This window comes from Saccopteryx leptura, chromosome 5 (genome assembly GCF_036850995.1).
Source record: "Saccopteryx leptura isolate mSacLep1 chromosome 5, mSacLep1_pri_phased_curated, whole genome shotgun sequence".
NCBI classification, from domain to species: domain Eukaryota; kingdom Metazoa; phylum Chordata; class Mammalia; order Chiroptera; family Emballonuridae; genus Saccopteryx; species Saccopteryx leptura.
Genome location: NC_089507.1, coordinates 43542472 through 43549024, shown reverse-complemented (window position 1 = coordinate 43549024; position 6553 = coordinate 43542472). Strand labels below are relative to the sequence as shown.

The following is a 6553-nucleotide window of genomic DNA, read 5'->3' as shown; positions in this document are numbered from 1 at the left end:
AGCTGCTTATTATTAAGATGGATAATTATGTGTGTTTAGCAATGTATTAAGACTTATAACACATACTAAAGCAATAGCAACAACAGGACAATAAAATATAATAAACTGAAACAAAATAAATAAATGTTTTGACTTGAAAATATGTGTTAATATCATAGTAACTTCCTCCCACACCACCAAATATGGGTTAAACAGTTGAATTGGATCAAGAAGAGTCTGAAATGCTTGCTACTACCATAACAGGAATAAGTACTTGAGTTTTTGTTATTCTTTCATATATTAGCCAATGTTTGTACCAATGTTGTTTGGTATTATCTATAACTCTAAAATGTTTCATTAGTGGGACCTTACAAGGAAGTCAGAAATGAGGTAGTAAAGTCACTAATTACTGAAAGAAAATTGAACATATCCTCTGCTTTTCCACCATTTATATGATGGTAGCCATGCTGACACAGCCACAAAAAGAGAGTTCAATACTTGCAAATATTCTCTTTAACAGAAGCAGGTAGAAGTAATAGTATATGTAAATCCTTGAATAGTTTTGTAAATTCTGAGGGGAAGGGTAGACATCAGTAAGTCTATAAAATTAAGCCTCTCAGCCAAGGGAAGAACCTGCCTGTCTTGTATGGATTGAATCACAGGTTATTATATAATCTTTACTAGAGAACCTAGGTGTTGGATCCAATTGGATCCAAAGAAGTTGTGATGAGATATCCTATATCAATTCTTGTTCTGTGGGGCCATGACTTGGATGATAAATTTGTACATTCTTGGCTAATTTAATAAAGAATGTATATATATATATATATATATATATATATATATATATATATATATGTACTTTCTATTTATATAATATTTACCAGTTTTAGCACAACATCACTACACATGCCAAACAAGAATCTACATAGATGTGAACATGAACATGTATTGCATATCAACTCAATGATAATACAATACAAAAAATGTAAAATGAGAAATTTAAACATTAGGAAGTCTATGCTGGTCAGGTATATGTGTGATGTGTATGTATGTATGTGTACTTAAAATGTGTACTTAAAACTATAACCCAGTATTATACAAAATCATTTGATGGAATAAACTATGTAAGACAGATTTGTGAATTCCTTGAATAAAAAGTATATATTTCTTGTCATTGTAAAAAAGTTATTTTATAAGTCATTTTTCCTTTGTTTCAATTTGTACATTTTATTTTTTTGATGACAAAGAATATTTTATTTTTAACTTGTTAAATGGGCATATACAATGACTTTAGCACTGTTGATTAACAGAACAAAATAATATTATCCACATTGAATAATACAGTGTGTCAGTAAAGTCATGGTGCACTTTTGACTGGTCACAGGAAAGCAACAAAAGAAGAAAGAAATGTGAAATCTGCACCAAATAAAAGAAAACTCTCCCAGTTTTATACCTTTTCAGTGCAATTTGATGTGGGCTTCATTTGTTGCCCTACACACATCCAAACGATAGTGAAGTTCTTGCCACACACAGGTAAGGACGTCTGGTGTAACAGAGTGAATAACGTCTGTGATTCTCTGTTTTAAGTGATTAATGTCATGGTGCTTTATTATAAATGCGCCGATATTCACATTGCATTTTGGTCACAGATTCAAATTTAGCAAGCCACAGAACACACTGAACTTTCCTCTGTACTGTCCACATCTCGACTGGCATGGCCGTGGGCTACTCCGCTGTATACACAGTGTTACGTCATCATCTGTGCATAGCTCATGCTGCCACATCATCCTACAGAAACTGGGAGGATTTTCCTTTTATTTGGTGCAGATTTCACATTTTTATCATCTTTTGTTGCTTTCCTGTGACCAGTCAAAAGTGCACTATGACTTTATAGACACACTGTATATTGCTCATCTGAAAATTTACTTGTTTTACACTTGAGTATAATTTATGTCATTTCCAGAAACACCAGATATCAACATTTAAAGGAATTAATAGTGACTTATTCAATAAGGCAGTTATCCTGGTAACTGTTTTTTTGTTTTGTTTTGTTTTGTTTTTGTTTTTGCTTGAGTTAGAGAGAAAGGGACAGACAGCAGCAAGACAGACAGACAGACAAGAAGCGAGACAGATAAGAAGAATCAACACATAGTTTTTCATTGATTGCTTTCTCATACGTGCTTTAACCAGCTGGCTCAAGCTCAGTTGATGACCCCTTGCTCAAACCAGGGACCTTTGGGCTCAAGCCAGCAACCATGATGTCATGTCTATTATCCCACACTCAAGCCGGTAACTTCTGGGTTTCTAACTGAGATGCTGGAGTCTCAGCATCTCAGGCTGATGCTCTATCTACTACACTACTGCCTGGTTAAGCCATCCTGGTAACTTTTATTGAAATATTACATAACACAAGGTTTATAAAAAGCCAACAAAATTGAAAAATGGGCTCTCCCTCTAGAACATTAAGTATCTAAAGCTTGGCATGGTTAATTTAAAAGTAAGAAATAACTAAAAAAAATCCCTGCAACAGATCTTGCTGAAATACTTTAAAAACATCTAAATGAGCCCTGGCCAATTGGCTCAGTGGTAGAGTATTGGACCGGGTTGTGGAAGTTTCAGGTTCAATTCCCAGTCAGAGCACACAGAAGTGACGATTGACTTCTCCACCCACTTCTTCTCTCATAGCCATGGCTCCAGTGGATTGAGCAAGTTGGCCTTGGGCACTGAGGATGGCTCCATGACCTCACCTCAGGCATTGAAATAGCTCAGTTGATGAACAATGGAACAGTGGTCCCAGATGCACAAAGCATTGCCCAGTAGGGGCTTGCTGGTGGATCCTGGTTGGGGACCTGTGAAGTCTGTCTCTGCCTCCTGCCTCTCACTTGATAAAAATAAATAGATAAATAAATAAAATCTAAAGGTGCTTAAACTTTGCAAAGTTATTTTAGCTCAAAAGCTATACAGTTGAAGTTATCTTAGTTATACAAAGAAGGGAGGAGTTTTTATGCCCCATTTCTTTAGAACTTCATCTCTCTCTCTTTCTTTTTTAAACAAATTTGGCCACAAATTAAATTTCTGTGTGTCCTTGTTTTCAATTCCTTGAGCAAGAATGGCCAAGTACAAACATGGAAGAGTAACTGCCTAAGCAAGTAGGAGTGTTCGGTAATAGTGTGCAAAGAACATAGAGTTTTGGGTTAATAGCTGTAATCCATCCGGACTGTGACCTTGCCTTTGAATAGGATTTCAGATGGGATCTTGAAACTTTTTAGTGAAGGGAATACAGAATAAGCCTTAGAGAGTAGAGCAGGGAAAGGAGAATTGGAAGAAGGCTGTCTCCTGATTCTATATTTTGACTTTATAACACCTTTTACATTTTCTTTGAAGGTATAAGATCAAGAATGAGACCTGCTTTCAAATTTCTCATACTCACCCTTATATCTGCTTCAAGAGTGCAAATGAGAACCCAGTCAGACTTGAGCCTTGATTTGCTTTTTGATATAGATTTTTCACCTTTTGAACCAAGAATATGATTGACTTTTGCTCTGAGATCTGGATAACAAGTAACTTTTTAAGACACTTCACGATCTACTGAGGCTGCTGCTGCACCTTCTACATCATGACCTCATTCTAGACTGTGACATTGATCTGCTTCCTGAGTAAGACCAACTATGGCTTGTTCATGCTTATCTGCCATTTATTTCTGTATCATCTATTTTATCCAAAGCACACTTAATGTCAGAGTCTGAGGCAAACTCAATTATTCTTTCATTAGTACGTTCTTTGTGAGCATCTGCATGGTTTACTTCACTTGCTTGTCTCATAAAATCCTTTAAGTCTTTGCCAACTGCAAGGAGTGAAAAGATTTTCTACAATGAGCCTGAATTCTGTACAAAAAGGCAGTCCATATAAGCAGCTTCTATAGCTGTAGCCAACATGATTGCAATGTGGCCCTGGGCATGCTCCATGATCAAATGCTCTCTGCAGAATTCCTTGTCCTTCAACTCGTAAAGGGAGCATCAGAGTCTTTACTCCAAGAAGCAGTATCCATGGGTGAGGTCTATTTTGAGGAGGCAGTAATAGGCACTGAAAAAGTGCTTGATATCTTTATTCCCCAAGTAGTAGCTAAAGGGTAAACACAGAGCAGCGTGGCCAGTGAGGGGCTAGAGAGCCGGCTGTCCCATTGTAGACTGTAAGGCAAAAGTCACAGTGCAGACACTAGGATGTCAAGAGCCCCACCAGCGCCTTACAGGGCAGTGGTGGCCAAGTCTTGCCACACAATCCAGCATTCAGTTTTTAAAAGTCCATTAAAATAGCTCGCCCTGATTAGATTATACCTTTGTAGTTAGTAGCAGATTTAACAATACTATGAAGGTGAAAGAGAGTCATGTTGTTATTATATCAAATAAAAATATAAAAGTGCAAATAATATTCACAATTATAATGGCCAGTATTGATGTTGCACTGCCTTGGATGGTTCAATAGTAATTCACTTAATTCTAAATATAACCCTGTTGGAAGAGGACATCAAGAGCACATGAGCCCTGGCTGACCTGTGTGTTGGACCAGAACAATCAGAGGCTCCTCACCCTGTCCTCTGTCTTTATACTGTATGCTCTGTTCATTATCTCCACAACAAAAGCTGTTTTCAAGAATTCAGAATTGAGAGAGCAATGTGTTGTTGAGACCAGTATATGTGACTGGAGCCAGTCACATAGGGCCTTTCAGTAAACATTTAAGATTCTGGAGGCTAGGTGTAGAGATCTAATCCTTTGGGACTGCCTAAGACAAGCCTCCTATGGAAGTTTCCTCCCTTACTTATTAAAATTGCCGCCTACCAATTCGGAGTGGTCTGCTTTCTTCTTTAGTTTCTCCTTGCCTTCTGTCTATGGAGGCCATTTTACAAACCAACAAACCCTATATGATGTGTATATTATCTCCATTTCTCAGATGAGGAGTCTTGCTCAGTGAGGTCAAGTGATCTTTTCTCACAGTCAGTAAATGTAAAGCCTACATATAATATAACTCTAGGTAGTTTAGCTGCAATGTCTATTTTTTTAAACACTACAAAATAATTCATCCCACTGGTGAAAAATCACACCTGGCATAGACTAGAGACACTATAACTAAATTGTGTTTGATCTAAATTGGGTACTTAACCTTGCTGGGAAAAGCTGTGTGAAATGGTTAGTTTGAAAAGGAAAATACAATAAATGTAATGATAAAGTAGCTTTGATTTCTCCCATAACTGTCCTTTTAAACCTATTACATTTCGCTAGTCCCTCCCTGTTCACTGGCTGATACCTGGAGCAGGATCTAAAGCTTTTTTTTTATTTTTATTTTTATTTTTCTGAAGTGAGAAGCAGGGAGGTAGGGAGACAGACTCCCACATGCACCCGACTGGAATCCACGTGGCAAACCCACTAGGGGGCAATGCTTTGCCCATCTGGGGCATTGCTACATTGCAACTGGAGCCATTCTAGCACCTGAGGCAAAGGCCATGGAGCCATCCTCAGTGCCCTGGCCAACTTTGCTCCAATGAAGCTTTGGCTGTGGGAGGAGAAGAGGGAGATAGAGAGAAAAGAGAGGGGGAAGGGTGGAGAAGCAGATGGGCACTTCTGTGTGCCCTGGCCAGGAATTAAACCTGGGACTTCCACATGCCGGGGTGACGCTCTACCACTAAGCAAACTGGACAGAGCCAGGATCTAAAACTTTTTTGATTATTATCTTAGATAATAAAATCACCTCTAGTTGCTTTTCCCACAATTAAGTTTTATTTCCATGTGACAGGATTCAGGACATGCTACTCCAAAATATGGTAAATCGGCATATTGCATGTGTTAAGCTGAAGAAATTTGATAAATGCCAGGTGCTGGGACTGACTCCCTGACCTGCCTGTTTCCCTTATATGAGAGATGCTCATACTCAGAGATAAAAATCAATTTTTTTAAAGACTCAGGGATGCTGAGAAGAATTTAAATAGGTAGATCTCACTACGTTTCCCCCAGTCAATCACCCTTCCCTCATATCCTTTTGTCCTATCACAGCTTTTTCCCTGTGGTTTTCTACCTTTCACCAAACTTAGCAGAAAAATGTTCAGGTTTAATGGTTTCTTGGGTTTTTATTTCTTTATGAAATTTCTCCTGTGACATATTGAATACATTTGTATGCTTTTCTCTTGGTAATCTTTGCCTTCTTACAGAACTCTAGCGGAGAATCTAGAAGGGTAGAAAGAAAATATTTTTCAGATTTAACAGCTTCTTGGATCTTTATTTCCTTATGAAGTTTCACGCATGATATATTAAATACATTTACATACTTTTCTCTTGGTAATCTGTCTTATTACAGAGCTCCAGTGGAGAATCTAGACAAGTAGAACAAAAAATATTTTCCCCTCCCATCTGATAATTAGAATATTAATGCTCATGTAATAGTAAAAACTATAACTTTCTTAAAAATTTATACTATTTGCACTTCTCTATATTTCAGCTAGAGGCCTGCAGTGGTGTTGGGCAGTGGCCAGCTTCTTCTATGTTTTTTTTTTCAATTTTTATTATGGACACATAACATGTAT

General features: G+C 37.5%; 1 pseudogene; it reads right to left on the bottom strand.

The window, feature by feature from the left end:
• Positions 1 to 3176: 3176 nt before the first annotated feature.
• On the bottom strand, positions 3177 to 6131 carry LOC136406468 (serine/arginine-rich splicing factor 6 pseudogene; annotated as a pseudogene).
• Positions 6132 to 6553: the final 422 nt, after the last annotated feature.